The sequence below is a fragment of the Aquarana catesbeiana genome, linkage group LG06 (assembly GCF_042186555.1).
Source record: "Aquarana catesbeiana isolate 2022-GZ linkage group LG06, ASM4218655v1, whole genome shotgun sequence".
Lineage (NCBI taxonomy): Eukaryota > Metazoa > Chordata > Amphibia > Anura > Ranidae > Aquarana > Aquarana catesbeiana.
This window is the reverse complement of record NC_133329.1, coordinates 235,076,092-235,089,365: the sequence shown is the minus strand read 5'-3', so window position 1 is coordinate 235,089,365 and position 13,274 is coordinate 235,076,092. Positions and strand designations below refer to the sequence as shown.

Genomic DNA, 13,274 nt, shown 5'->3' with positions numbered 1-13,274 from the left:
ACAGGAAGTATCATCAGAAAGGGGTTTTGGGATCATACAAACAATTGCCATTAGTGTTTCTTGCCGAAAAGAATGTCCTTCTAGAAGTTTGTTAAAAGTTTCAGTGAGAATGGGAGAGAGTATTTCTGAGAATGTTTTATAGTATAAAGCCGAGTAGCCGTCTGGGCCTGGTCTTTTGTTAAGTTTTAGGTCTTTTATGGCGTTAGCAACTTCATCTATAGTTATAGGCTCATCCAAACTGCTTTTTTGATTCTGAGACAACTCAGGTAAGGTTATTTTTGAGAAGGATTCAGCCTCTGTAGGATTAAATTCATTGTTTGTCTTGTATAAAGTTGCGAGATGTGAGTGAAATTTATGGACTATTTTAACTGGATTACATGTATAAACATTTTTTGATAATTTCAAACGTATTGGTTTGAAAGATTTGTTAGTTGAATTTAATGCCCGAGCCAAATATGTACCTGGTTTGTTTGTATTCATGTAGAAATTGTGTTTGGAGCGTTTGAGGGATTTATCAACTGACTCAGTGAGAAATAGATTGTATTCCAATCTAGATTTTTCCAGATGAGATTTTGTACTCTGAGATGGATTATCTTGGAATGATATGTAGGCTGCATTAAAATTGAGTTCTAGTTTTTTTGCTAGATTTTTGCGTTCCCGTTTAAATAGTGCCATTTGTCTTTGTATTGTACCACGCAAGACAGGCTTATGAGCTTCCCACAGTGTTATTGGGGCAATGTCTGTTGTATTATTAATTGATATGTATTCCTTTAAAGCTTGTTCAATGGCCATCTGATGTAGTGGGTGTTTGAGCATTATGTCCGGTAAGTACCACGTTGGGTCATGCGCTTTTGGTATGGCTGAGGCTATAGTAGTGTATACTGCATTATGGTCAGACCACGGAATCGGAATTATATCTGATGCAATAATTTCTGGTATCATTCCTATTGTTAGAAAAATATGATCTATTCTGGTGAAGGTTTGATGAGGGTGCGAGAAATATGTGAATTTAGGAAAGAAGGAAATCACCGTGATTGCTGTATCCATTATATAACCCATGAGTATCAGGTATCTACCTTCTGGGTCTTTAATTTCTGATGATAAGGTGAATGGTGTGGATCGGTGAAATGCAATTAGAGTACCCCTTTGTTTGGTACAGGCAGAAGCCGTGTAAATTTGTTGATAAAAAGGAGAAATATATTTTGGAGTGGAATCTTTGGTGAAGTGTGTTTCTTGGAGGCATACTATGTGAGCCTTCTTGTTATGGAAAGTACGGAAGGCTTTGGTCCTTTTTTGAGGGACATTTATTCCCTGAACATTCAGGGAAAGTATATTCAGTGGTGCCATGGCAACAGATCAAATAGTTTTGACTTACTTTTTGTTATGCAGAGCTGACTGCGCAGATCAACCTGTGTGGACTGAAGAGATGAAAAGATAGAAAAGAAACCAGTGAATTCTGGAGTAAAGAGTAAACAAAAAACATGAGATTAGATGATACATTGTATAAATTATTTTTTGCAAGTAATCACAATTTACCCGTGAAAGAGAATAAATATCTCTCTCAGGGGAATAAGTGCCTTCGTCACACTCCCACATAATATGGTTGGGAGAATGAGGAGGGCTAATGGGGGTACACGGATCTTCCGCTTACAGGAGAGAAGTGCCATGTCAAAAGACATCAAAATGATGATTCATTAATTGGAGTGCAGAATATAGTTTTTGTTGAAATTATTTATTCCAGGGTGGTTGTATATGGTTAGTCTTGCCCTAGGCTAAATAATTCAGTTAGAAAGGTACTGTTAATAACTTTGGTATTGATGAAGATAGTTTGAATTATTTTGGGATTTTAACCCTTTTAGAGTAAACAATTACATATTTTATTCATATGTAACTGTTTAGATATGTTAACGCATAAAATTGAGGTTGTATTGCTTCAGATTAGAATAAACAAAAACATAGTTCTAGGAACTAGTTAGGCACTAATATATTTGTTTTAAGAAAAGAAAGAAAAAGCTTCCATTACTTCTGGATTATTGAACATATTTGTCCTAAAAAGTAATAAATCTATTGTTATTACCTGAAAATATATAACTGAACAAGAATTTCTTTATTTCACTTATATATTCTAAGGCTATATGAATCAGAATTAATAAGAAATATAACTGGAATGTAACTTGATCCCATACAGTGTGTGACTATCAGAATGCAGTTACATTCAGTTATAAATACAGGTTTTTTATAGAGAACCATCTCTTAGTATAATAAATGAAGAGATATCAGGCATTAGGATGTCAGTCCATTGAATCTTCTTGGTCCATGGATCATGTGGCATAACGGCCTCTTTTGTGAGAATGATGATTCCCATTTTGTTCTGAAATTTTCTGGGTGCTGCCTGAAGGTGAAGATGATGCCATTCTTCTGCGTGTGGGGGTGTTGCTGCTTGTGGGTTCTGTCAGATTTAATTTTAAAAGGGTTTGTTGTAGTTCATCTGCTTCTGTAAATTGTACCTTGGTAGTTAAATCTGACTGAAAAGGGTAAGCCCCATTGATACATAATGTTGTGGTGTTGCAGTTCCATTAGTTGGGGTTTCATGGATCGTCTTTTAGTAATAGTAAGTTGGGATAGGTCAGCAAAAATTTGATAATTGTGTCCTTGAAAATTAAGTTTTTTTCTCTTGCAGCAATTAGTATTTGTTCTTTCGTTCCAATAATGAAATTTTGTGATTATATCACGTGGGGGTCCGTCTTTCTTTTTGGCTGTGAGGGCTCTGTGTACTCTGCCCAGTTCTAAACGTTCAATAGGGATATCTGGCTTTAGTTCTTATAATAGAGCAGTAATAGTAGATTGCAGGTCTGTCACAGTTTCAGGTATTCCCCTTATGCGCAAGTTTGAACGTCTGGCTCTATTTTCATAATCTTCGAGCTTAGTTTGAAGTATTAAATTCTCTTCTTTTAATTGTTCCAATTCTGTTATATTTTCTTGGGTTGTAATTTCAATTTCATCAATTTTTATTTCTAAGGCTGCGGTGCGGTTTCCCAGCTCTCTTATTTCTTTGGTTAGGCTGTTTGTTATTTGGTCTGAGGTTTGTTTTAAAGCCTTATGAAGCATCTTTTCAAATTGTAATAGTATTACTGGGGATGCTGAGGAGGCTTGTGGAGAAGTTTGTGAGCGGCTTTGTTCTGTATCTGACTCAAATGGAGAGTCTTGCTGTGACATTTTCTGTCTGTGAGAGCGCCCTGATGCTGTATATTGTGAGGTGACTGGAGCTGCTTTAGTTGCAGTGAGTGCCTGTGAGCTCTTTGTGAGGTGATTTTTATTTCTGCCACGGCTTCCTCCCAGTACCATATTTCCTGCCCAAACTTTCACAGTTTGTTCCCTGGGGCAAAAAGGTTCAAATGGATACCTTTTGAGCCTGCAGGCTCCGCTTTGTCCTTCTCTTCTCAGCGGTGTGGAGCTCTAACAATGCATGTCTGCTCCGCTAGGCTCCGCCTCCTGTCCCCCCAAGTCTTGATGTATTTCTACCCCTAGGTATTTAAACTGGGAAACCCTACTGAGTTGTCCATCCGACTGCAAGGGAGTAGACCCCGCCCGCAGAGGAAACAGGATCGACTTTCTCCAGTTGATACATATACCAGAGAATTTCCCAAACCTATTAATTACCGAGAGAGCCTCTTGTAGGGAAGTACCGTCATCTTTAAGATAAGACTAGAGTAAGGTGTCGTCGGCGTATAACGACACCTTTTCCTGTAGAGGACCTCTTGTAATCCCCCTAAAGCCGGATGTGGCCCTGAGAAGGGCAGCCATAGGCTCTATGGCCAGGGCAAAAAGACCCGGCGAGAGCGGGCAACCCTGTCTAGTTCCTCTACCCAAAAAGAAGGTCGGGGAAAGTACTGTACCTGTGCGAACTCTGGCCGTAGGGGCCCTGTATACCATCCTGACCCATGAGATAAAGACTGGGCCAAACCCGAACCTGCGGAGGACCTCCCATAGGTAGCCCCACTCAGAGTCGAAGGCCTTCTCCGCGTCAAGAGAGGCCACAATTTCGTCTCGGGCATCCTCCTCCCCAGAGGCCAGGACAGCATACAGCCTGGTAATGTTTATGTCCGTGCCCTTTCCAGGCATGAAACCTGATTGGTCTTCATGGATTAGATCGAGTATTATTTCGTTTAAGCGCTGAGCCAAAATTTTGGTTAAAATCTTCGCGTCGGAATGAAGCAAAGATATAGGTCGATATGAGGGGCATAATTGGGGGTCTTTTCCCGGCTTTGGTAGGACCACTATAATAGCTTGTGACATGGATAGTGGTATCTCCCCAGTTCGTAGGGTCTCTGTAAGCATTGTGTGTATCCTAGGCGCCACCTCGCCCATATACTGTTTATAAAATTCAGGGGGTAGGCCATCCAGTCCCGGTGTCTTCCCTGTTTGTAAGGAGCTCAGAGCCTGTTGGACCTCTTCCAAGGTTATTGGAGCCTCGAGGCCCTCCCGTGCTGCAGCCGTGAGGGTCGGAAGCGTTATTTCATCTAGGAAGTCCGAGAGTTCCTTCGCTGAGTATTGTGCCCTAGGGGAGTATAGGGACGAATAATACTCAGCAAAGCAAGCGTTAATCTTCACAGGGTCTGATACCAGGGTCCCGTCATTCCTTCGGATACGAGCTATCGTGGACACTGTCGATTGCTCCCTGGCCAACCAGGCCAAAAGCTTACCTGTTTTTTCCCCTTGCTCAAATATTCTTCGAGTTTGGGCCAGTTGGCGTTTGTTCGCTTTGGCTACCCTCAGTAGCATTACCTCCCGATAGGCAACCTTCATGTCCTGTGCTACAATAGGGTTGGCCGTAAGGGTGTATCTGGTCTCTAAGTCCCGGGCTTTGGTCTCTGCCTCTTCCAACAACATCTTATTATTCCTGCGCTCTCTAGCTATGGATGACATAGCAGCCTCTAATGTATGCTTTAAAAGTGTCCCATACCATCCCCAGAGTGGAGGAACCCGCGTTAGCCAACCAAAATTGTTTTATCTCTTTTACTATCTCTATTTCTATAGTAGGATGTTCGATCCAGAATCGGGAAAGTCGCCAAATTCTGTCCGCCTGTGGAGTGGAAGTTTGCAGTGTGCATAATAGCGGGGAGTGGTCAGAAATACCCCTCGGTAACATTTCAATATTTATAACTTTGGGAAGCATGGGTGAGCTTGCATAAAGAAGGTCAATACGTGATAGTGAGTTATAGGAGGATGAGTGACATGTGTACACTTGTTCTGTTGGATGTTTCCAGCACCACACATCCTCCAATCCCAGAACCCGCGCCCATCTATTTAACGCAGAATCTGTAGCTGGGTCTGGGGACATTTTATCTAGTGAAGGGTTAGGTGTGATATTAAAATCCCCCGTGAGAATTATGTTGTCTGTGGGGAATTGGGCAATTATAGTAGTGATCTTCTGCAGTAGGGAGATGCTAGCCGGTGGGGGCAAGTATACCCCCACTTTAACCATAGCCAATGCTTCTATATTAGCGTGGATTATTATGTACCTGCCTGCTGGGTCTATGAGAATATCAAGGGGTTCAAAATTGAGTGATTTGTGGATCAATACACTAACCCCCCTGGCGTAATTAGTGTAGGTGGCATGGTAATGATGTCCCACCCATGGTTTCTTTAACCCCAGCACTCTGCCCCCCCATCAGATGCATCTCTTGAAGAATACAAATACTGGGTGTATATTTAAGATATTCAAAAACTAGTGAGCGTTTAATTTTGTGATTGAGACCCCTTACATTCCATGATAATATTTTCAGCTGAGCCATATCTTAATGTAGTATATATTTCTACCGGAGAACCATGTATACTTAGAATATATAGATAACTCCTTCTCGTCCCTCCCCCCTCCCGCCAAGGGACCCATCAACCACCCATGGGCAGTAGCCAGTCTAGTAGCCTGGAGCTTGTAGCTTATGCCCTTGCCATTGTCAAGCCAACTGTAAAAATCTTTCCTTGAAAAATGAAGCGAAAAACAAAGAACAAAAATTAAAATTAAACATACTAAACAAAACATCCCTCCCATCCCACCCCACACCCCATTAGTTAAACCTCGGGGTGTTTGAGTACCCATAACATCATAAAAAAAAAAAAAAAAAAAAAAACAAACACACACACACACACACACACACAAGAAAAAAAAAAACGAAAAAAAAAAAAAAAAAAAAAAAAAACAGGAGGAACCTCCTAGGGGGCGGTGTGTATCAATTGGCACACCTAGGAGCTAGTTTTCTTGACGTGAGATCAGAAAAAAAAAAAAAGGAAGAAGAGAGAAAACCGGAAAAAAAAAAAAAAAAAAAAAAAAAAATTTGGAAAAGAGAATCGTAGTGACTGGGGGGGGGGGGACCTCTCCCATATTCAGGGCCCCCTCCCTTCCATGTGGACCAGAGCAACCTGTCTGCGCCAAAGCAGCCATTAACACTTAGATACTTCTAAGGGTACAATCTTAGTTACAAACACTGGTAGTTTCTAAAAACCTGTTGAAAGCAAAAGAAATTAGTTAAACAGTAGAAGCAGTCATTTAAGTCCTCTTGAAGGGCCAAACCACTTAACAGAATTCCACCATTAACCCTTCCCTCCACCACCCATCTCCAATATCAGGATAAGCATTGGTTATGTGTGGCATTATGTCTCGCATTCTCCCCTTGTTTGTCATCTCTGGGGTCAGTAAATACAGCCACAAAGTTCCATGGCTTCATATCGTTGATCAGGACCGCCGACTTCTGAATAGTCCCCCCGGGGGGGGTTTGGGAGGGGGGGGGGGGGGGGGGAGAAACTCATTCCAGCGGACCATATCTCATAAACCCCCACCGTCCCCCCCAATCCCCTGACTTAGGACCGCCCAGCAAAGCAAACGTCCTTCCCTCATTGTATGGTTAACTGGTTCGGCAATACCCGCCTCAAATAGTCAGGCCCCATAGGATTCATATATTCCATAGTTCCCAGACAGTATGCCGCTTACCAATAGGGGTGGGGGTTATTAGAGATGTCAAGCTATAAGTCTTACCACCGGTCATCACCAGGTAGATAGAGGGTTAGTTGCGGTGTACTCCATACATCGGATCAATGATTGCGTGGCAGGGATTCAAGCCATCTGGTTGCTTCTTCTGGAGAGGTGAAAAATTTAGTAGTTTCGCCATCCACTACTCTGAGTCGTGCAGGAAATAACATGCTGTATTTTAGTCCCTTGGCACGTAGTAGGGCCTTGACCTGATCGAATGTCCTGCGTTGCCTCTGTGTTTCCACTGAGTAGTCAGGGAATAGCATTATCTTCGTGTTCTCAGTGCGCAGCTCTCCCACCTTTCGTGCCTCCCTTAAGATCAGATCTCGATCTCTAAAATTCAATAAACGAAATATGAAGGTGCGTGGAGGTGTTCCTGGTGGGCCCCGAGTTGACGGCATTCTGTGGGCTCGCTCCACCGCAAAGTGTGCAGAAAATGGTGCTTGCGGGAGGAGGTTTCGCAGCAGCTGCTCCGTGTATGCCTCCGGATCTCTTCCCTCCACCCCTTCCGGAAGTCCCACCAAGCGCAGATTATTCCTGCGATTTCTGTTTTCCTGATCTTCCGCACGCGATTCCAGCGTTTTCATTTTAACTTGCAATATACGAAGAGAGGCGCTGTGATCTCGGCTTTCATCCTCATTCTCCCCTACCCTCCTTTCAGCCTCCGTCAGCCTGTCTCTGTATTTGTCCATATCCCGTCTTATTAGGCCCATTTCTGATTGTATTTGCTCTATTTTGGTAGTTAGGGTAGTTTGACAACCTGTGATAGCCTGCATTAATGCTTGAAACTGATCCTCTCCCATCTGGGAGGACTCAGCCTGAGTGCCTGTGTGAGCAGTCTTTGAGGCCATGTTTGAACACACTACTCCCCGTGGGCCCTGGGCTGGTGGCGGTGTTTTTGGGGCCTTGTGTTTCTGCTTCTGGGCGCTACAGGTTTCACTTCTCATGCCCAGTTTATTCCCAGCCTGCCAGTTATTGTGTGACAGGCAAGGGTCCCCTTACAGCCGGGTTTTTTGTAAATCTCCAATCTGCCGTATAGCCCTGTCTCCCTCACCTCCCAGCAGGTCTTATCACTGGTTCCTCTGCCACTCACCGCCGGATGGCACCTCCGTGGGGCGTGCAGCTGCCCTTCTTCCGCCGATCGCGGCACCCGAGGCTGGGGATCGCGGAGGCCTGGTAGGCCGCAATATGGCAGATCCCCTCTGGAATGAAGAGCCGGCCGAGGGCCTCTGAGGCGGCGTGGATGCCCCCTTTCGTCCGCTCCGGGTCTCCCCCCGCCGCCCAGCGGCGTCAGCCACAGTGGATTGTTCGTTGCGGCCCTTCTATGGCCGATCGCGGCACCCGAGGCCGGGGATCGCGAGGCCGCAAGATGGCGGATCGCCTCTGACACGGAGCCGGCCGAGGGTCTGCGCCCTCAATACTCCTCAGCTCCGCCGCTGGCAGTGTATTACAATAACACAGGGTCAGTTTTAAGTGCAATCGCACAGGTTTGATGCAGGATGCCTGTGGATGCAGTGAGGGCCGGCAGAGCTCATTCGGATTGCTTCTCCGGCAGCGGTGCCCGTGGAGCTGTACGCCGCTATCATCAAGCTCCAGCTCTCCTCCCTGTTGTGCCCGGTCTCATCCACATTCCCCTGGGGCAGTTAAATATGTTGCTAGTCCACGAAATAGCGGATTTATAGGCCTGTTATGTGCGGAGCTCTATCCCATGCGTCCTATCAGGTCGCCATCTTGACCACGCCCCCACCGCCTGAAGTTTACTAGAAAAAAGTACACCAGGAATGGCCTGCAGTCAGATATAGGCTTGGCTAGACTAGAATGCAGTGGATATATATTTTATGCACTGCAGCTCACTGAATCACCTGCCCGAAGTATATTAGAAAAAGTACACCAGGAACGGACTGCAGTGAGATATAGCTAAACTGGATAGAGAATTGAAAAAATTATATTATAATATATATATATATCTATCACACTGCAGCTAACTGAAGCGCCTGCCTGCTCAATCTAAATGAAATGACACTCAGTCAACGCCAGCAACACACTACACAGGGACGGTGGCCTTATATAGTGTGGGGCGTGGCCTTAACCCCCTGAGCCATATTATGGCTCTCTTTGCTGACGCGCTGTGATTGGCCAAAGCATGCGGGTCATAGTGCATGCTTGGCCAATCAGACAGCAATGCACTGTGCTCCTGCAGTACATTATGGGCCATTACGCGCCGCTCGAATTTGGCACGAACGGCCCATAATGTTTGTTTTTCAACGAACGGGCAAACAGCCAATGTTTGAGTCGAACTCATGTTCAACCCTATTTAAGAGGTTTTGTCAGGTTTTGTTTCTATTACAAGGGATGTTTACATTTCTTGTAATAGGAATAAAAGTGACTTTTTTTTTTTTTAAACAGTATAAAAATAAAAAGGTAAAAGAAGAAAAAAAAATTTAAAACACGCCACGTCCCAACGAGCTCACGTGCAGAAGCAAACGCATATGTGAGTAGCGCCCGCATATGAAAACAGTGTTCAAACCACACATGTGAGGTATTGCCGTGATTGTAAACATGCAACCTATAGAATTTTTTTAAACGTCGCCTATGGAGATTTTTAAGGGTAAAAGTTTGTCGCCATTTCACAAGCGGGCGCAATTTTGAAGCGTGACATGCTGGGTATCCATTTACTCGACGTAACATTATCTTTCACAAAAAAAATAAATAAATAATGGGCAAACTTTACTGATGTCTTATTTTTTAATTCTAAAAATAATTTTTTCCCCCCAAAAAAGTGTGCTTGTAAGTGCTGGTTCACACAGGGGCGACTTGTCAGGCAACCTAGTCACCTGTCAAGTCGCCTCCCGTTCTGTACAATGGAACTGTTCTAATCGGACCGACGCAAGTCACTCCGACTTAGAAAAAGGTTCCTGTACTACTTTGGGGGCGACTTGGGTCGACTTGCATAGACTTCTATACAGAAGTCGTTTTGCAAGTCGCCCCGGCAGTCGTGTGCAGGTCGCCTCGGTGAGGCGACCTGCAAGTCGTGCCGCCCCTAGTGTGAACCGAGCCTTAGAGCCCTGTGCAAATACAGTGTGACAGAAAGTATTGCAATGTAGGGCTGAAACTAATCGATTAATCAACTAAATCGATTATAAAATGAATCAATTCCTGTTTTCATAATTGATTACTTGATTAACCGGCCAGTAACAATGGGTCAAAAAAAAAAAGCAAATAATCGCTACTGTAAATACTACTTTCACTGTTCCACAGTAAAAAAAAAAAGAAAAAAAAAAAAAGGAACACCTTAGGCTCGGTTCACACGGGGGCGACTTGTCAGGTGACCTAGCCGCCTGACAAGTCGCCTCCCGTTCTGTACAATGGAACCGTTCTAATCGGAGCGACGCAAGTCGCTCCGACTTAGAAGAAAGGTTCCTGTACTACTTTGGGGGCGACTTGCATAGACTTCTATACAGAAGTCGTCTTGCAAGTCGCCCCGGCAGTCGTGTGCAGGTCTCCTCGGTGAGGCGACCTGCAAGTCGTGCCGCGTCTAGTGTGAACCGGCACTTACAGTAGCGATTTGCTCTTTTTCTACTATAAAGGGCTAATTTTTGTTTTAACCCCATTATTTCACTAAACGTCTTCAGCCTGGTTTACATCTACAACTGTGTTTTTTGCAGAAACACACGACAGTTCATTTAACATGGTTTCCTATGGCACACGTTCACATCTATGCTTTTTTTTCAGCCGCTGCGTATTTGGAAAAGGTCAAGGACTTTTTTCAAAGAGAAACGGTGCTTTTTTGGTTCAATATACTTCAATAGAAAAGCTGCAGAAAAGCAGTTTTTGCAGCAATTTGTGTTTTTTTTTTTTTTTTTTTATTTGCCCAACAACAAATTAGAAAAAAAAAAAAAAAAAAATATATGGAAGCAAACATGCAAAAAAATTACATTTGCAAAAAATCAAAACGCACAGCAAACTGCATAGGTGTGCACCGTGCCTTATGCTGGCCACGCGGCTCAATTTTCAGATGAAAATATTCATCCAAAAAATCTTTGTACATTCGCTGAATGAAAGAAGGTTTGAAAATGTCACTTGCTTTCAACATGGTTTTAAAATAAAATGTAATTTCTGAACAAAAACCATACACTGTCTAAAAATTCCTTTGACCAAGAAGTTTTCGATTTCTAAATTTTCCTGTTAAGGTGGTTGAAAAACAAACATCGATTTAACCCCACTGACTATTAAGTCAAACGAACGAACTTAAAATTACATTTTTTTTTTTTTTTTTTTTTTTTTTAAGGAAGACATTGTTTTTGTATGGCCAGCACATATATTACAGTGCGGTTTGAAAATCTGCAAAAAGAGTCTAACTTTTTTTTTTTTTTTTTAAATGTGATCTCTGAGTCTGATGATATTTACCAGATTCAACCTTCTAATAGTATATAGAGTATATCTCTTCTGCCTGTTATTCTCAGAGTGGATTAGAGATTTTGCTCCCTAACCATATAGTTGGTTATTTATATTTACCACTGCATATAGAGATATTTAGGAATAAATTTGCCTTTTTTTAAACCTTTACATATTAACTAAAATAAACACCCCACTTTTTTTAAGGTTATTAACTGATCAAAACAATTGGGCAACTAATCAATTGTGAAAATAATCATTAGTTTCAGCCCTATTGCAATGACCGCCATTTTATTCTCTGGGGTGTTAAAAAAAAAAAAAAAAAAAAAAAAAAAAACCAACACCCATAATGTTTGGGGGTTCTAAGTAATTTTCTAGCAAAAAAACTGTTTTTAACTTGTAAACAAAAAATCTCAGAAAGAGGCTCGGTCCTTAGGTGGATAAAAACATTTTCAGGATCGATTATAGCAAAAAAAGTTCTCTTCAAAATAGTCTTTTTTTGTGTTTGTTTATAGCACAAAAATTAAAAATCGCAGAGGTGACCAAATACCACCAAAAGAAAGCTCTATTTGTGTTGTCAGTTAAAGCGAGGCAGTGTTGTACAACAAAAAAATGGCCTGGTCATTAAGCAGCCAAATCTTCTGGTCTGGAAGTGGTTAACATCAATTTGAGCCATGAACACCCAAGGACTGCCATGTTCCATTTGTGTTGTTGTGGGTTTAGCCATATTCTAGGAGATTTGTAATGAACAGCCCATTGCTCACTATTTCTCCTCACCATACTACACACTCCTCTTACCGAGCACACGCTTCTCCCCAGCCGCTCTCACCATACCCTGCCCCTGTGATCGTCTTATAACACCTGACTGGGCGCGGCCGCCATCTAATCAGCAATGTTTCAATTGACATAAACACAGGGAGGCTCTTATAAAGCCAGGAGTCTGGAATAGAAGGAGCGCTGTGAGGGAAACCGTAAAATGTGTATAGTTTATTATGACGGTGTGACTAAAATGCCGGGATTATGACACTTCCATCACTGACTCCACTTCCACACAGATACTAATACGTGACGTCATTCGTTCCTCGGGCCGCGCATGGGCTCCAGTCTTGTGTGGTTTGGGAGGTGGCCGGGTTGTACACTGAGCATGCGCACTGCTATTCCGCTTCCTGTTCCAGATTCCATTGTATCGGTGGGTTCGCGTTGACTGACCAGAGTCCGCGAATCTTTCTATCCCCGGTGAGTGACGGTCAGTGGTGTAGACTGGGAACATAACCGTAGGGATGTGAGGGGCGGACATTTCTGGCGATAGCCAAGTGAGGGGGAAGGGGCTGTGGGGGAGGTCAGGTCTCCTTCCTATACCTGCCAGTCATTGTGTGCTGCATGCCATTTCTCCATGGCTGCTTCTACTTTATATTTCTTTACAGCATTGTGAAATGGGAGGCATTGTTGGTTTACTAGTGTAATGATGCTTTGCCCATGGAGACCAGATGACAGGTTCACTTTAGGAGCTCCAGTCTTCTGTGTGAAAATGAAACCTCTGCAGCTACAAAAACCGTAAGGCCTCATGCACACGAGATGCTGTTAAACTCGCGTTCAGAGGTCGTTGGACACTTTTTTTCAACTACCCCTGAACTCATTCAATGTTATCCTATGTGTCCATGTACACAGTCTCGTTTTTTAGGCAGTTGCGTTTAACCTCGTTTTTCCAGAAGCAAAAAAATGGGTTCAGACGCAAAAGTTTTCCACGTTTCAGACACCAAACGCTGCACGTTTGCGTTTATAAGTGTTTTTAAATGAACATTTTACAACCCAGTCGAGTCACAAAATGTCATTCTCTGCTGCAGAAAAGTGC

At 43.1% G+C, this 13,274-nt stretch overlaps 2 protein-coding genes across 3 annotated transcripts in view; one reads left to right on the top strand and one right to left on the bottom strand.

Annotated features, from left to right (window-relative positions):
• Positions 1 to 12,454, bottom strand: part of KPNA7 (karyopherin subunit alpha 7) — a 151,296-nt gene extending 138,842 nt beyond the window's left edge. The window contains exon 1 of the mRNA XM_073633075.1: positions 12,221 to 12,454. The gene's annotated coding sequence lies outside the window, so the exon portion shown is untranslated. The remainder of the gene's footprint in view (positions 1 to 12,220) is intronic.
• A 50-nt stretch (positions 12,455 to 12,504) lies between these two features.
• ARPC1A (actin related protein 2/3 complex subunit 1A) overlaps positions 12,505 to 13,274 on the top strand; it is a 90,420-nt gene continuing 89,650 nt past the window's right edge. For both annotated transcript variants that reach the window (XM_073633077.1, XM_073633076.1), the window contains exon 1: positions 12,505 to 12,658. The gene's annotated coding sequence lies outside the window, so the exon portion shown is untranslated. The remainder of the gene's footprint in view (positions 12,659 to 13,274) is intronic.